This window comes from Microcaecilia unicolor, chromosome 2 (genome assembly GCF_901765095.1).
Source record: "Microcaecilia unicolor chromosome 2, aMicUni1.1, whole genome shotgun sequence".
Lineage (NCBI taxonomy): Eukaryota > Metazoa > Chordata > Amphibia > Gymnophiona > Siphonopidae > Microcaecilia > Microcaecilia unicolor.
The window spans coordinates 79135412-79154647 of record NC_044032.1 but is presented as its reverse complement, the minus strand read 5'-3'; positions in this window follow the sequence as shown (position 1 = coordinate 79154647).

Here is a 19236-nt window from a genome sequence, read left to right as displayed (position 1 = left end):
AAGTGGCAAATCAATGCTGGTGACCCACCCTTCCCAGCAGCAAAGGACACTACTACTCCAATCTGAAAAGAGTGTGTCCCAAATGAGGAAGGGTCCAATCCCACAAAATCCAAAGCTTTCTTTAACATTGCAGCAAATTTAAAACAAGTCAAGGGGATGCCATCTGCATGAACAAGCCAATAAAGACCACCCCTAGGTCACAATCATGTATAGGAATGAGCCACAACACAGGACATATGGTCAATTGTGCTGATTTGTGTAACCAGAGCCACACATCCTTCCCCAACTGATTGTTCTTAGAGCATCTAATATGCAAATATAAGTCTCTAGGCGCCAAGAGCACTATGGTTCAAGAGACCTGTCCAGCCCATTGCCCACTTACAGGATGCAACCAACTCATTTATTCACAGCACTCCAAAAAACAAAAAGCTAAGCGGAAAGAACTCATTATAAAGATGCACTAAAACACCTAATAAGGCCTCAAAAGTTCCAGGTAATATTAGTAATCATACCATTTGAGCCTGTGAAGCAGCTCCCCTTGAACATACCCAGACAGCAACTTTCAAATCAAAAAAGAAACTTGGGTGACGCCATCCCTGAAACTTGGAAACAAAGGCCACCCTTGCCAAAGTCTGAAGCACACACCCAGGAGACCAACCAGCCACTATAGCAAATAAAATAAAATAAAATAAATAATGCAGTTCTGATCTATGAAAACCACTCCTCCCTGAAAGTGCTGCAAAAATCAATAAAAGCATAGCCACCCAGAATGATACACTCTTCAAGTACTAGATGACAGCAAATCCTTCAGGAGTGCTGCAAAGATTCCGGGAATTGTTTCCACAAAGCCATAGGCATGGCTGTCAGTGCATCATCTACTCTTGGAGCCAATGCTCAAAAATATACCCACTGGAAGTGAGAAAGAGCATCAGCAATTTCATTATAATATCCAGGCACATGAAGCACTCCTAATGTCAAATTCAACTGAAGACAAGACAGCACCACCAAACGCAGAAGCTCAACCAGGAGTGGGCAACACACAAATTGCCTGTTTTTCTGCCTGTACCACTGCAACTTTACCAAAGTACAGAATCATCGTCCTGTTCATCAAACACTCACCCCACAGTTCCAATGCCAATAACTCAAGCATGGCCACATTTGCACACCACCCCTTATCCTGCCACCAATCTGGCTAACTGAACACACCATGCACCTTGAAAGTAGATGCCAAAAAAAACCATAACCTCCTGCTGCATTAGTAAACACAATTGTAAATCATTAGCAGATACAGGAGATTGAGGCCAGGCACACACACCCCATTAAAACTTGACTAAAAGGTCTTCCACAACTGAAAATCATCCTTGACCTCCTGAAGAATGTAAACACGATAATGTTTATTGAGCAACCCTCTGATGAAAAGTACCAAATGATGTGAAAAACCCTGCCCATGGGAATCACCCTCAATGAAAAATTAAAGCAGCCCACCAATGATTGGATTTCACCCAAAGTCAAGTTCCATTTCCGGAGAGCTATGAGAATCTCTGCCCTTATCATAGGCAATCGAGACTCCATCTGTACAGAATCCAGCTCAACACCCAAAAAGATCAACTGGGAGCAAGGCCCCTCAGATTTCTTCTCAGCTAATGAGATTCCAAGTTCCAGTGCCATACCATGGAATGCAGCCAACAATTGATCATATCAAACAGAATAAGCTGCCCTCAGATAATTAATGATGAACATGCAACTGGCATACTGCTCAGTCACCCAATGGAAAAACATGGAAAAATCCTCAAAATAGACACGTGACCTGGCACCCCATTGCATACATTTATCAAAATACAACTGTTGGTCAAACTGAAAACCTGTTGGTCAAACTGAAAACCTAATGAAAGGAAGTAGGATGCACCGGGAGCAAACGAAACACAGACTCAATATCTGCCTTTGTCAACAGTGCACCTCTTCCAAGGCAATGTAACATTTTGATTGCCCGGTCAAAAGATGCCTATTGCGGTAAACAAAAAAAGGGATCAATGAAAGAATTAACATTCTGACCCATTGGGTAAGACAAATTATGAATTAAGCAATACCTGCCAGCTTCCTTCTTGGGAACAACTCCCAGAGGATAAATCACTAGATTGTTAAAAGGAGGAGCCTGAAAAGTTCCTGTAACTTTACCCAATTTTATCTCCTTTCCCAACTTTTCCTGAACCTCAGCTTTATGAAGGCGAGCTGAAACCAAATTACCATACTGATATAAAAGTGGAGGTCCCTGAAAAAGGTATAAATCTTTCAGCAAATCCATCCCAAAGTAAGCGAGCATTCACCTAACTTGGGTAATTCTGCCACCACTGCAGAGCTTCCAAATTAATGTGAAGGGGCCTTGAACAAGCACTCCATAGGCAACTGGCCAGGCTGCCTGGACTGCCTGTCCCCTGCCTCTGGCTCCAACACAATGCACTGCTGGGTGAGTGCCATTACACTGACTGCACTAATGCTGGAATCTGCATCCAGCTTGGTCACAACGTCTGGTATTAAACTGGGAACATGTGGCCCCAAACAACCCTCCCCACTGCCCTCGTTGTAGCCTAACAAACCTAGGTTCTCAAGCTGAAACCGATCCTAGTTGCCCACTACCCTGTGGCTCGAAGTTCCCAAAAGAAGACCCCTCCCCAAGGTCAAGGAAACCCCTGAGGAGGCTGTCCCTCAAAAAAAAATGAAGAACTGATAAGGCTATGATAACTGTTTCCCCCACCATTTCACTCGCATTTTGCCCAGACAATGAATAACTTATAGACAGCACTCCAGGAGAGAAAAATGGGAGCCACCATGATTCCTTCCTCTGTACTCCCTGGGATTTGCTCTGTGTTCTATTGGAGTTATAATAGACTTCTGATGCAGGTCTTTATGCTAAAACACAGCTGTGGTGAGTGTTTTGACCCCTGATACTGACCAGATTTTATGTCTGTTTTAACTACTACTTCAATTCTTTGAAGGAGTGAACAAACATGTGGACAAAGGGGAGTCGGTTGATATTGTGTATCTGGATTTTCAAAAGGCGTTTGACAAGGTACCTCATGAAAGGCTACAGAGGAAATTGGAGGGTCATGGGATAGGAGGAAATGTCCTATTGTGGATTAAAAACTGGTTGAAGGATAGGAAACAGAGAGTGGGGTTAAATGGGCAGTATTTACAATGGAGAAGGGTAGTTAGTGGGGTTCCTCAGGGGTCCGTGCTAGGACCGCTGCTTTTTAATATATTTATAAATGATTTAGAGATGGGAGTAACTAGCGAGGTAATTAAATTTGCTGATGACACAAAGTTATTCAAAGTCGTTAAATCGCGACAGGATTGTGAAAAATTACAAGAGGACCTTACGAGACTGGGAGACTGGGCGGCTAAATGGCAGATGATGTTTAATGTGAGCAAGTGCAAGGTGATGCATGTGGGAAAAAAGAACCCGAATTATAGCTACGTCATGCAAGGTTCCATGTTAGGAGTTACGGACCAAGAAAGGGATCTGGGTGTCGTCGTCGATAACACACTGAAACCTTCTGCTCAGTGTGCTGCTGCGGCTAAGAAAGCGAATAGAATGTTGGGTATTATTAGGAAAGGTATGGAAAACAGGTGTGAGGATGTTATAATGCCGTTGTATCGCTCCATGGTGCGACCGCACCTTGAGTATTGTGTTCAATTCTGGTCGCCGCATCTCAAGAAAGATATAGTAGAACTGGAAAAGGTGCAGCGAAGGGCGACTAAAATGATAGCGGGGATGGGACGACTTCCCTATGAAGAAAGACTAAGGAGGCTAGGGCTATACAGCTTGGAGAAGAGACGGCTGAGGGGAGACATGATAGAGGTATATAAAATAATGAGTGGAGTGGAACAGGTGGATGTGAATCGTCTGTTCACGCTTTCCAAAAATACTAGGACTAGGGGGAATGCGATGAAACTACAGTGTAGTAAATTTAAAACAAATCGGAGAAAACTTTCTTCACCCAACGTGTAATTAAACTCTGGAATTCGTTGCCGGAGAAAGTGGTGAAGGCGGTTAGCTTAGCAGAGTTTGAAAAGGGGTTGGACGGATTCCTAAAGGACAAGTCCATAAACCGCTACTAAACGGACTTGGAAAAATCCAAAATTCCAGGAATAACATGTATAGAATGTTTGTACGTTTGGGAAGCTTGCCAGGTGCCCTTGGCCTGGATTGGCCGCTGTCGTGGACAGGATGCTGGGCTCGATGGACCCTTGGTCTTTTCCCAGTATGGCATTACTTATGTACTTATGTACTCTTTATAATTGATGTGACTTTGACATCTTGGACTCCCTCCTGTTTTGGACATAATATTGAAAATGTTCCTCCACATTTTCAGGCCCCAGTTGCTTCCATTGGACCCTGTCAGGCAGAGGGTAACCAGTGTATCCCAAGAAGAGGGAGTATATAATTTTCAAGCCAGAGCTCCTCACCAGAACAGATATCTACTTTCAAATGATCTGTCCTACATCAGATCAGCAGAGAGTTGGGTAATAGATAAGTGACTGTGGTGCTCATTTTCAAAACACATAGACTTAAAACTTAAACAGTAACCAATGGAACTTCAGAAGTCTCGGTGCTTTGAAAATGAGCCTCTGTATGTGATAAAAGACTGACAAATCTTAGTCTTGTTAAATTTGATGACAGAGGTGCTCATTTTGAAAGCATGGAGGCTATTATTAAGAATAAAATTGCAGAGCATATACAAAAACATGGACTGATGAGACAAAGTCAGCACGGATTTAGTGAAGGGAAGTCTTGCCTCACCAATCTAATGCATTTTTTTGAGGGGGTAAGCAAACATGTGGACAATGGGGAGCCGGTTGATATTGTATATCTGGATTTTCAGAAGGCGTTTGACAAAGTGCCGCACGAAAGACGCCTGAAGAAATTGCAGAGTCATGGAATCGGAGGTAGGGTATTATTATGGATTAAGAACTGGTTGAAAGATAGGAAGCAGAGAGTAGGATTGCGTGGCCAGTATTCTCAGTGGAGGAGGGTAGTTAGTGGGGTCCCGCAGGGGTCTGTGCTGGGTCCGTTGCTTTTTAATGTATTTATAAATGACCTAGAGATGGGAATAACTAGTGAGGTAATTAAATTCGCCGATGACACAAAATTATTCAGGGTCGTCAAGTCGCAGGAGGAATGTGAACGATTACAGGAGGACCTTGCGAGACTGGGAGAATGGGCGTGCAAGTGGCAGATGAAGTTCAATGTTGACAAGTGCAAAGTGATGCATGTGGGTAAGAGGAACCCGAATTATAGCTACGTCTTGCAAGGTTCCGCGTTAGGAGTTACGGATCAAGAAAGGGATCTGGGTGTCGTCGTCGATGATACGCTGAAACCTTCTGCTCAGTGTGCTGCTGCGGCTAGGAAAGCGAATAGAATGTTGGGTGTTATTAGGAAGGGTATGGAGTCCAGGTGTGCGGATGTTATAATGCCGTTGTATCGCTCCATGGTGCGACCGCACCTGGAGTATTGTGTTCAGTACTGGTCTCCGTATCTCAAAAAGATATAGTAGAATTGGAAAAGGTACAGCGAAGGGCGACGAAAATGATAGTGGGGATGGGACGACTTTCCTATGAAGAGAGGCTGAGAAGGCTAGGGCTTTTCAGCTTGGAGAAGAGACGGCTGAGGGGAGATATGATAGAAGTGTATAAATAATGAGTGGAATGGATCGGGTGGATGTGAAGCGACTGTTCACGCTATCCAAAAATACTAGGACTAGAGGGCATGAGTTGAAGCTACAGTGTGGTAAATTTAAAACGAATCGGAGAAAATTTTTCTTCACCCAACGTGTAATTAGACTCTGGAATTCGTTGCCGGAGAACGTGGTACGGGCGGTTAGCTTGACGGAGTTTAAAAAGGGGTTAGATAGATTCCTAAAGGACAAGTCCATAGACCGCTATTAAATGGACTTGGAAAAATTCCGCATTTTAGGTATAACTTGTCTGGAATGTTTTTACGTTTGGAGAGCGTGCCAGGTGCCCTTGACCTGGATTGGCCACTGTCGGTGACAGGATGCTGGGCTAGATGGACCTTTGGTCTTTCCCAGTATGGCACTACTTATGTACTTATGTACTTAACAAGGAAGGGCATTTTTGATGACGTCTAAGTCAGACTTTGGACGTTTTGCAATAAACATCCCAAATCTGAATAGAAATGAAACAATTTTTATTCTGCCCCCATATTCATGGAGGCAGGTTGTTTATTTTTTTAATATGTATATGTTGGACATTGTTATATCAGATTGCATTGCTTGTAACAGTTTCATTGCTTGTGCCTTTAAAAAAAAAGCAGGATGTGCCTTTGGACTACAAATATTAGTCTTCCTGCAGTGCTTTGTAATAGACTTTTCCTGAGCACATGTCTCAGTTCCCTATGCCTTGTGGGACTTTTCTTATTGGCTGGCCTTGTCCTTTTGTATGTGGGCTGGAGTACACCCTTCTTCTCCTTTGGGGGTTTGAAAGTGTGACTGTAGCTTGGTCTTCTAAGGACTGTAATCTAACTTTGCTGTACCTGTGGCATACTCTCTTTTCAAGCTACTGTATATGACCAGGTTTTTACCATTTTAAAGTATTTGTAGATGCTGTCAACTGCTGAGATTTCCTGGTTTCCCTGGTTACAGAGTGAGTTGGTAGAGAACAGACTCCCAGTTCTGCAAGGCAGAGACTCTTGTTCAGCATATCTAACTGTAAATCGTATTTCCTTTGTTTGATTTGCATTAAAGAAGATTTGGTTCAACAGTTGTGAGTCTTCACAGTGGTGTTCTATACTCTGGTTAACTGCATGCTAATCTCCTGAGTAGACAGACCTTATCAGGGGAGAGAGAGAAGAAAATTTTTCAAAAAAAGAAAATCTGTCTTCTTTTTTTGAAAATACCATTTCAACCAAGGTTTTGTGCATAAGTACATAAGTATTGCCACACTGGGACAGACCAAAGGTCCATCAAATCCAGCATCCTGTTTCCAATAGTGGCCAATCCAGGTCAAAAATACCTGGCAAGATCACAAAAAGGTTCAACACATTTTATGCTTATCCGAGAAATACGCAGTGGATTTTCCCCAAGTCAATTTCATAATGGTCTATGGACTTTTCCTTTAGTAAGCCATGTAAACCTTTTTTAAACCCTGTTAAGCTATCCGCCTTTACCACGTTCTCTGGCAACAAATTTCAGAGTTTAATTAGGCATTGCGTGAAGAAAAATTATCTCTGATTTGTATTAAATTTACTACTTTGTAGCTTCATCGCATGTTCCCTATACTAGTATTTTTAGAAAGAGTACACAAATGATTCACATCTATCCATTCCACTCCACTTATTATTTTATAGACCTCTATCATATCTCCCCTCAGCTGTATTTTCTCCAAGCTGAAGAGCCATAGATGCTTCAGCCTTTCCTCATAGGGAGTCGTCCCATCCCCTTTATCATTTTTGCCGCCTTTCTCTATACCTTTTATAATTCCACTTTATCCTTTTTGAGAAGCGATGACCAGAATTGAACACAGTATTCGAGGTGCAGCTACACCATGAACCGATACAAAGGCATTGTAACATCCTCACTTTTGTTTTCCATTCCTTTCCTAATAATACCTAACATTCTATTTGCTTACTTAGCTACCGCAACACACTGAGCAGAGGGTTTCAACATATCATCAACAACGACGCCAAGATCCCTTTATTGGGCGGTGACTCCTAATGTGGAACCTTGCATTATGTAGCTATAGTTCGGATTCCTATTTCCCACATGCATCACTTTGCACTTCTTCACATTAAATGTCATCTGCCATTTAGACGCCCAGTCTCCCAGTCTGGTAAGGTCCTCTTGTAATTTTTCACAATCCTCTCGCGATTTAACAACTTTAAATAACTTTGTGTCATCAGCAAATGTAATTATCTCACTAGTTACTCCCATCTCTAGATCATTTATAAATATGTTAAAAAGCAGTGGTCCCAGCACAGACCCCTGGGGAACCCCACTATCTACACTTTTCCATTGAGAATACAGACCATTTAATTCTACTCTATGTTTTTAATCCACAATAGGACACTACGTTTTATCTCATGACTCTGTAATTTCTTCTGGAGTAATTCATGAGGTACTTTGTCAAACGCCTTTTGAAAATCCAGATGCACAATATCAACCAGCTCACCTTTATCCACGTTTGTTCACTCCTTCAAAGAAATGTAATAGATTGGTGAGGCAAGATTTCCCTTCACTAAATCCATGTTGGCTTTGTCTTATTAATCCATGCTTCTGAATATGCTCTGTAATTCTGTTCTTTATAATAGTCTCTACCATTTTGCCCGGCACCGACGTCAGGTCCACAGGTCTCTAATTTCCCAGATCCCCGTCACATGGCCACCCTCAAATCTTCTGGTACCATGCTCAATTTTAAAGATAAATTACATATTACTAACAATAGTTCCTCCAGTTCATTTTTCAATTCTATCAGTACTCTGAGATGAATACCATCCGGTCCAGGAGATTTGCTACTCTTCAATTTGTCAAGTTGCCCCATTACATCCTGTGGGTTTATAGAGATTTCATTCAGTTTCTCTAACTCATTTTTTATTTTATTTATTTTTTTATTTTTGTTACATTTGTACCCCGCGCTTTCCCACTCATGGCAGGCTCAATGCGGCAGGCAATGGAGGGTTAAGTGACTTGCCCAGAGTCACAAGGAGCTGCCTGTGCCGGGAATCAAACTCAGTTCCTCAGTTCCCCAGGACCAAAGTCCACCACCCTAACCACTAGGCCACTCCTCCACCTCACAGCTTTGAATACCATTTCTGGCACCAGAATCTCTCCGAAATGTTCCTCGGTGAAGACCGAAGCAAATAATTCATTTAATCTCTCCGTTATGGTTTTGTCTTCCCTGATTGCCCCTTTTACCCCTCAGTAATCTAGCGGTCCAATCGATTCTTTTGCTGGATTCTTGCTTTTAATATACCTAAAAAAATTTTTACTATGGGGCTCCTACTGAAAGATGGCCGCCAGGTAGGAAGTACTGTGGTGAGCTCCGGAGGTCCTAGGAAAAAAGGGGACTTACCTGCGTTGTTTTGCGCTGCCCAGGACCTTCCTGGATCAGACCGGAATGGTCCGAGATAGCAGTGCAATCGAGTAGAGAACCGCGAGTGGACCGCAGCGGTCTCGGTGAGCACCAACGCGGAGAAACAACTCCGAGGTTGCCCGCAGCAACCAATCGGCCCGTGGCTTCACCTCGACCTCGTGGCTCGAGTCACCGGGAGGCGAGAGACATCACGAAGGCCCGGAGATGCTCAGACACCCAGTCTGAGCTGTGGTGCGAGGAAACGGACCGGGATCCCAGCAGGAACTGCCAAGCTGCCTGGCCCTGACCCATGGCAGCTGACCGCCAAGCCCACCGCCAGCATTGCTGACCACCGCCCGCAACCACCTCCGACAGATTATCGCGCCTGAGTAAGGTGACTCGAAGAACCAACTGGGACTCCATCGTCACGGGTTCAGCGCTACCTGGACCCAACAGACACGCCGCACTGCTCGGCATCACCGAGGGAAGATTAGTGCCCTAATCCCAGGGGCCCGCCAGGCGGAGGACTGAGTGGTGAGTGCCTCGACGGACCCGGGGTGCGCCGGAGATAGCAGACCAGGGCTGAATTCGGGTGAACTACCCGCGGGATCGGGTGGGCTGGAGGCCGACCGCTGCTCCCTGCCAGCCACGCGACCGCCGTACCACGCTGACCAGGACGCATCGACGAGGTCCGGGGACTGGGCAATCACGTGGGGACATAAGGAGAAACAGGGCCTCTGCCTGCTTGTTTTTTATTTGATTTTGCTTTATAGCCATGCCTGATTTTACAAAATTGCCTTTGATTTTACCTGCTTGCTTTTGATTTTGCCTTATAGCCTGCTTAACTTTACAAATTACCCAGACTGCTCTGGACATCCAAGTTGTGCACTGGAGAGTGTGATCCAATTGTCTGGATATAAGGAGATACAGGGCCCCTGCCGGCTTGCTTTTGATTTGATTTTGCTTTATAGCCTCGCCTAATTTTGCAAAATGCCTTTGATTTTGCCTGCTTGCTTTTGATTTTGCCTTTTATCTTGCTTGACTCTGCAAATTACCTTTGATTTGACAAAATACCTGATAAGAACTGCTACCACAGTTGCTAGGACGCATATGACATGTCTGCTTTGCCTGCTCGCTTTTGATTTGCTTTATCGCCTTGATTTGATCTAGCAAAATTGCCTTTACCTGCTAGCTTTTGCTCTGCTTCTGCAATTCTGCAATACTGCCTTCAAACACACACCAAGAGCCTCTCACATTGTTCTGCTTCTAAGCTTTAACCCATCTGCCTACCCTATATACTGTAAGCACCTGCACAACAATTGAATGCTACCCTTACAAATTAAATGCCAGCTCAAAGGTTTAATTGTGCTAACGCCTTCAAACACATGGTAAGGTTAAACATGATAGTAACAAGCACTGACTGCTACACCTTGTTGAATTAATCACTGCTATGGACTATCTGTCCCAAGCACCGCAATACCTGCTGACATAATCACTGTCCTGAATCAATTGTTAAGACAGTCGATGCATTACAGATATCACCAACACTGCCCAACACACCCACGAACACTGTCCACAAACAACTGACATCACCAACAACAACACTCCAACGAATACCATCCACAAAGCCAACATGAATACCAACAAGCTACTGATAATAATCTACCTCACTCCCATAATCTACCATGCATGGACCACCCCTAACATCAATAACAACCCAACCACAATCCACCAACTCTATGTACAAACAATCAACAACCCACCAGACCAAAAATACAACAACCAACCTAAAGGAAAAAACTCCACATATGAACCTCACCAACAGAAAGAAAAAAAGAAAAACAACAACGACAAATTCAACCACCGAGAAAACAAACAACTAATAAAAATAAATACATCTAACCTCCCTACAGAACCATACCGCTTCATCCGAATAGGATACATCAATGCAAGATCAGCAGTAAGCAATTCAATAGACATACTAGACTGGATTACCACAGAGAATTTGGACTTTCTGTTTATCACCAAAACATGGTTCCATGGCCCTACAGACCCCGCCATCATAGAGACATGCCCACCAGAATACAAAATCACCCACTGGGCAAGAAATGGAAAAAGAGGCGGCGGAATAGCCATAATTTACAAATCTGAGTTTACCATAACTACCACTGGCGAATCCACCTCACCACAACTCGAGATCGCCTCAACAAGAATCACTCATACAAACCTACAAGGACACCTCAACACAATACTATTCTACAGGCCACCAGGAAAATGGAAAGACTCCCAAACGCAACTCATGGACTTCATCTCCAATACATGTGTCTCTGCCTCTAACATCCTCCTCAATAGGCACACAAGAATGCAAAGACTTCTTAAATCTCTGGGATCTACACGCACCTAATAATCAACCAACACACGAAAAAGGACACACACTGGACATCATTACACACAAATTCGACCCAGACTTAACCCTCCTACTTACAGATACAAGATGGACACCCACACCATAGACAGACCACCACAAAGCGATGGTCTCCCTCCACTGGCGAAAAATGCACAGAAACGCAATTAACAAACATGAACGAACAACATACACCACGAGAGGAAAAATAGACCCCACAACATTCTGGCAACAGGTCTACCAAAGCGAATGATCAACAAATACAGACACCATCCAATTCCTCCAAGAATGGGACGACATATGTAGGACAACATTAGACACAATCACCCCAATCCAAACTAGAACATCACACAGGAAAAAAACAAATTCATGGTTCACCGAAGAGCTGAAAAAACTCAAAACACAAGTCAGAAAACTAGAACGCACATGGATTAAAAAGAAAGACGAACACACACTGAATGCCTGGAAATCACTCCGGAGGAAATACAAATACATCATTAAACAGACTAAAAGACTACACTATAAAACAATGATTGGACCAAACTACAAAGACACACACAAACTCTTCTACCTCGTAAACAAATTGCTAGACACCACACCAGTAACAAACAACAGCAAAGATACACCAGGGGTCGATGACCTCGCGAAATACTTCAAGGAAAAAATCATACAACTACGGCTCAAAATACCCACCAGCCCTACGGAATACGCAACACTCCTAAATTGTCTAGACCCAGAAGACGGAATATACCCAGCAGACAGGATCTGGACTGAATTCGAACTATTATCAGAGGACCTCATCTCTAAAACGCTCAAGAGATTTGCCAAATCCCAATGCAAACTAGATATCTGCCCAAACAACCTCATGAAATCAGCCCCTCAACAATTCATAATAGACCTAACCACATGAATTTCATGCTACAAAACGGACGTTTCCCAAAAGAAAAAGGAAACATTCTACTCACCCCAATACCCAAAGACACAAAGAAAAACACAAGCGATATAACAAACTACAGACCAGTAGCATCTATACCATTAACAACTAAAATAACTGAAGGGATGGTTACCAAACAATTCACAAACTACCTCAACAAGTTCTCCATACTACATGACTCCCAATCAGGATTCCGGTCAAATCACAGCACAGAAACAGTGTTAATTACCCTAATGACCAAATTCAAACAAATGATTGCAACCGACACCAATATACTCCTGCTACAATTTGACATGTCAAGTGCCTTTGATATGGTAGACCACGAAATCCTATTACACATTCTCGAATACTTTGGCATCGGAGGCAACGTTCTAAACTGGTTCAAGGGGTTCTTAACCTCACATTCATATCAAGTCACATCAAATTCAACTACGTCAGCTGCATGGACACCTGATTGTGGAGTACCGCAAGGATCCCCCCTCTCACCAACTATTTTCAATATAATGATGACCCCCCTGGCAAAACTTTTATCTAACCATAACCTTAATCCACATATAAATGCCGATGATGTAACGATATATATTCCATTCAAAAAAGACATCAATGAAATCTCTAACAAAATCAGCCAAAGTCTACACATCATGAACACCTGGGCAGATACATTCCGACTGAAACTGAATACAGAAAAAACTCAATGCCTCATACTTACCTCCCAATACAACACGAATAAATTTACCGCCATCAACACACCTAAACTAAATCTGCCAATCTCAGAAACTTTAAAAATCCTTGGAGTCACTATCGACCGCCACCTAACTCTCGAGACTCATGCGAACAACACAACAAAAAAAATGTTCTACTCCATGTGGAAACTGAAAAGAATTAGACCATTCTTCCCAAGATCTGTCTTCCGCAGTCTAGTGCAATCACTCGTACTCAGTCACCTGGACTATTGCAACTCATTATACGCAGGATGCAAAGAACAAATACTGAAGAAACTTCAAACAGCCCAAAATACAGCAGCCAGACTCATCTTCGGAAAACCAAAATACGAAAGTGCAAAACCCTTACGGGAGAAACTACAGTGGTTACCACTCAAGGAACGCATCACTTTTAAAGTATGCACCTTAGTCCACAAAATCATTCACGGTGAAGCCCCTGCATACATGTCCGACCTAATTGACCTGCCACCCAGAAGCGCTAAAAGATCGTCCCGAACCTTCCTCAATCTCCATTTCCCTAAGTGCAAAGGCATAAAATACAAAGTACTGCACGGATCGACTTTCGCATACATGAGCACACAATTCTGGAATACACTACCATGCAGCCTGAAAACGATCTACGAACTGACCGACTTCCGCAAACTACTAAAGACTTATCTCTTCGAGAAAATCTACGGCAAGGATCAAAACACATGAAGCCCATACAATCTCATAGACACGCACCAATACACTCTCTGAAATCTCTTCTCCCGCGCTCTCACCACTCTTAAACCCTACCCACAGATAAAATTGTCAGACCTCCCTGTTCCCTCAATACTGTTTTGTCCCCCTCTCAACTCACCACTGTTATATTCCACTGTTCTATTCCCTAATAATATCCTGAATTTACCCTGTCTTATATAACTCTTCACAATGTAACCCTTAATTGTACTGCAACCAATTGTACTTCCATTATTTACAATGTATTGTAAGTCACACTGAGCCCGCAAATAGGTGGGAAAATGTGGGATACAAATGCAAATAAATAAAAATAAATAAATAAATAAATAAATAAAGAGAAGAACGTCCATCTCTTGACATAAATCGGAAGATAGACGTCCTTCTCCCAGGGACGTCCAAATCGGTATATTCGAAACCTGATTTAGAACGTCTCCAACTGCACTCCGTTGCAAGGATGGCCAAAGTTCAAGGGGGCATGTCGGAGGCATAGAGCAGGCAGGACTTGGGCGTCTTTGACCCATAATCGAAAAAAACAAGGACGTCCCTGACGAACACTTGGACGTTTTCACACAGACCTGTTTTTCTTACGACTAAGGCACAAAAAGGTGCCCGAAATGACCAGATGACCAACGGAAAGAATCGGGGATGACCTCCCGTTACTCCCCCAGTGGTCACTAACCTCCTCCCACCCTGAAAAAACATCTTTCAAAATATGTTGTGCCAGCCTCAGATGTCACATTCAGGTCCATGACAGCGCATGCAGGTCCCTGGAGCAGTTTTAGTGTGCACTTCACACAGGTGGACCCAGACCCATACCCCCCCTACCTGTTACATTTGTGGAGAGAACAGTGAGCCCTCCAAAACCCACTGTACCCATATATAGGTGCCCCCTTCATCTGTAAGGGCTATGGTAGTGGTGTACAGTTGTGGGTAGTGGTTTTTTTTTTTGGGGGGGGGGGGGTTGGGGGGCTTAGCACACAAGGTAAGGGAGCTATGTTCCTGGGAGCAATTTATAAAGTCCACTGCAGTGCCCCCTAGGGTGCCCAGTTGGTGTCCTGGCATGTCAGGGGGACCAGTGCACTACAAATGCTGGCTCCTCCCATACCCAAATGGCTTGCATTTGGCCGTTTTTGACATGGACATCTTTGGTTTCGAAAATCGCCAAAAGTCAGAAACGTCCATGTCTAGGGACGACCAAATCTAGGGACGTTCAAATTTAAGGATTTGGACACATCCCTGATGGTATTTTCGAAACGAAAGATGGACGTCCATCTTGTTTTGAAAATACGGGTTCCCCACCCCTGTATTTCGCCGTTTTGCAAGGATGACCAAATCACAACTTGGACGTACCTTTCAAAAGTGCCCCTCCACGTGTTTTTGCCTCCAGCACAATCTTTTTTTCAAAGTCCCTCTTTGCCTTCCTTATCAGTGCTTTGCATTTGACTTGACACTCCTTATGCTGTTTCTTATTATTTTCAGTCAGTTCCTTCTTCTATTTTCTACCGCCTTCCCATCTCCGGAAAAGGTTAATTTGCGGATTAATACCTTTCAAATATTTAACCTCTCTGATTTTGGAAAGGTTGTTTTGTTCCTTACTCACTTTCAAGAAGATACCTCCAGGGTATCTTCTCATAGCACAAACTGCATCACCTTTAAGGTTTTCTTTCTTAATGTCTTTGACAAGATACTACCTCAAAGCTGAACACAATACTCCAAAGTGCAATTTCACTAATGAGTAGGACAGGGACATTATCACCTCCTTTTTTGCTGCTAGTTCTATCCCTCTCAATGCAGCCAGATATCCTCAGAGTGGAGAAGTAGCCTAGTGGTTAGTGCAGTGGTCTAACAAGCTAGAGAACTGAGTTCAATTCTCTCTGCAGCTATTTGTGACTCTGGACAAGTCACTTAACCCTCCATTGCCCCAGGTATAATACTTAGATCATGAGTCCACTAGCAACAGAGAAAATGTCTACATATAATACCTGAGTGTACCACAGGAAGACAGTATATCAAATCCCCTTACCCTTCTGGCCTTGGAAGTCACTTTGTTTCATCACCATGAGAGTTCAGACACTATCAACCCAAGGTCTTTTTTCTACTCTGTGCATATCACCCTTTCACCTCCTATCACATATACCTCCTTTAGATTTCTGCATACCAAATGCATCACCATACCTTTCTTTACATTAAAGCTTAACTGCCAAGTATTCTTAGTAGGAAAGAGCATCTTTTACATAGTGGAGGCCAGTGAGGCTGCTTGATTTATGGAATCTTAGGTTGTATGATTTATTTAAAGAATGCAAAATCACAAGACCAAATAAAGGCATCCTCACGTGCTGAGCTCAGCTTTGTTAGATCAATCCTTAACTTTGGTAAGGATGAAAAGTCTGAATCTTGCCACAGCATTATCAAAGATTCACATGAAAGCCCTAGATAGGAAAATTTGTAATACATGTTCCTTGACCTATTCTGTATCTATTCAACAGAATCTAAATAGTACCTCAAGTCCACTGAAGCAATTAGTGGGGTTAGTCACAAGGGATTTATTCTTTAGGAAAGTGAGAGCAGGTAGGTTAAATAAGCAAGCCCATAATGATGAATTCCGTGCTTGATGTCATTGAGTAATGGCAGTATGGGAATCAATAGGGTTTAGCTAAATTATAGTTTTGGTGGCCAGCAGAATTGCTAGTTTATCATAGCCTCTCAAGTAATGATAACCTCTTATTGATCAACGTAGTGCCCAAAGAATATGCTAATAATATTTAAAAGCAGTTTGCAGAACAGGAGGAGACAATAAGAAGCATTTGATCCATGTTTCAGATGCAACCTTTTTGAATTGATGTCCATCCAAAAAGATTGAAACATTTGGGACAAATATATAAATACTAGTAAAAAAGGCCCGTTTCTGACACAAATGAAATGGGCGCTAGCAAGGTTTTCCTCGGAGTGTGTATGTTTGAGAGAGTGTGTGTGAGAGGGAGAGTGAATGTGCGAGTGTGTGTGTGTGTGTGTGAGAGAGAGAGAGTGAGTCTGGGTGCGAGTGTGTCTGTGAGAGAGAGAGTGTGTGTGTGAGAATGAGAGTGTGTGTGCAAGTGCGTATGTGAGACACAGTGTGAGAGAGAGCGTGTGTTTCACACAGATACAGTGTGTGCGAGAGAGAGAGTGTGTGTGTGAGACACAGACTCTCTGCGAGACTGAGTGTATGAGACCAAGAGAGTGTGTGAGTGACTGTGTGACACATAGAGAGTGAATGTGATACAGTGTGAGACATAGAGTGTGTGAGAGACAGTGTGTGAGAGTGAGAGAGAGAAAGACATTGACTGTGAGAGAGAGAGAGAGTGTGTGTGTGTGACAGATATACCTCCCCCCCCCTCTCTCTGGTGTCAGGTCCCCCCCCCCCTCTCTCTCTCTGGTGTCTGAGCATTACTGTGCAGGACGCTGAGTGGCATAGCCATAGGTGGGCCTGAGTGGGCCAGGGCCCACCCACTTAGGGTTCAGGTCCTCCCTGATGGTAATGAAAACGCTTCTCTCCTTGATACTGGCACCTGCGCATGCTCAGTCTGCCTGCTGCAGACTGCCAAGGTGGAAAGAAACGTTTTCTCGCCAGCTGAGATATTTTTTTTTTTGTGGTGGTGCGGGGGGGGGGGGGGGGGGGGGGGGGGGGGGAAGACACTTGGTGCTCACGCATTTCTTGCCTAAGCCCACCCAAAATCTGTTGTCTGGCTACGCCCCTGCGCTGAGCTCTGGCTGTGCCAGTGGCATTCCTACCCTCGATGACACCGGGGCGGATCACCGATGTGCCCCCCCCCCCGGTGAAATGACACCCTCCCGGGTGCACGCCGCTGGGGGGGGGTGCCACGGCGCGCGCCTGTCGGCTCTGAGTTCGCTACGCTAACTTCGCTGGTTCGCTGCAGCTCCCTCTGCCCCGGAACAGGAAGTAACCTGTTCCGGGGCAGAGGGAGGGAGCTGCAGTGAACCTGCGAAGTTAGCGTAGCGAACACGGAGCCCACAAGCGCACCGCGGCACCCCCCAGCAGCGTGCACCCGGGGCGAACCGCCCCCACCCCTTGGTACGCCACTGGGCTGTGCTTCAAGGAACTGACCAATCCTATATAATAAAACACACCTCCAACATTCTGAAGCCGAGAAACCTCGTGTGGTTGGTCACTTCTGCTTGTGACGAACCCGGAAGTATGTGATGACAATTCAGGAGATGGATACAGAGAGCAGGAATGCCTCAGCTATGCAGTCAGCTTCAGAATGTTGGAGGTGTGTTTTATTATATAGGATGATAAATCTTCTCTTTAGCTATGATTCCTACCAGCTGGAAAAAGGACTGATTTTAAATATAAAACAAACAACTTTAACCAGTGAACATGTCAGATTTTCATGTGGTTATCCACAGCTATACCATTAGCTTATCATTGACCATCTAACAATTGAAGGGATAGAGGCTAGATAAAAATGAGAAATATTATCATCTGCAAGTCCTAGGAACATTATCTCTAATGTATCTTTTTCCTATTTTTTAATATTCAGTTACCCAGTATGCACAAGCCTTTTCCATTGTTTTTGTTCTATTACTTATTTTTTTTACACTGCTAACTCATGCCGGCTGAAGGCACCCATGGGACTCAGGCTTGATATTAATCAGGGTTGCAGACCCACCTGCTTACCTGAATCGGGGCGTCTTCTTCCTGCTTCCTCTGTTTCCCATTCTCTCACTGCCAAAGGAAATAGGAAAGACGCACCCAACTCTACAAGCCAGATGACTTCACGGCAATGACTGAGAACAGCCCCAGCACTTATTGTTTCATTCAAAAAATATAGCTTTTAAATATAGATTATATCAAGAAGTTCTTTTAGGGAACCCAGCAGGACTGTGAATAAACCTTCTTAATTATGTCCAAACTGATATAAGGTTTATTTGAGTAGAATTTAATCTGATTCTCCAAACTGACACTAACCCAACTTGAAAATCTAACTTTGTTTGGTTTCTAAGACTCAGAGAAATGAGGGGTAAAGAAGGTTCTAGATCTTTGGCTCCCTAATCCTTCTTTATTTTTATAGATGTTTGGTGATGGCAAGAGGTGTTAGAACAACATTTTTTACTGCTGCAGATGAAGCTTAGATTCTTGGAAAACCTTTACCAGGACAAACAATTTTTAGAGCTGTGAGTCAGAAGAGTCTGTTCTAATTATAGCTTGTATCTTCTTGCAGTCTTCTCTTCCATATAAATTATCTCCAACTGTTCCTGTCACTGTCCATGTGATTAATTGTTCAATATAGTATAGTCAGGTGTAAACAAATCAAACTACAGATAGATTCTGCTGCTCACATAATTCAGCAAACTGAACAAATAGTAGCTCACCA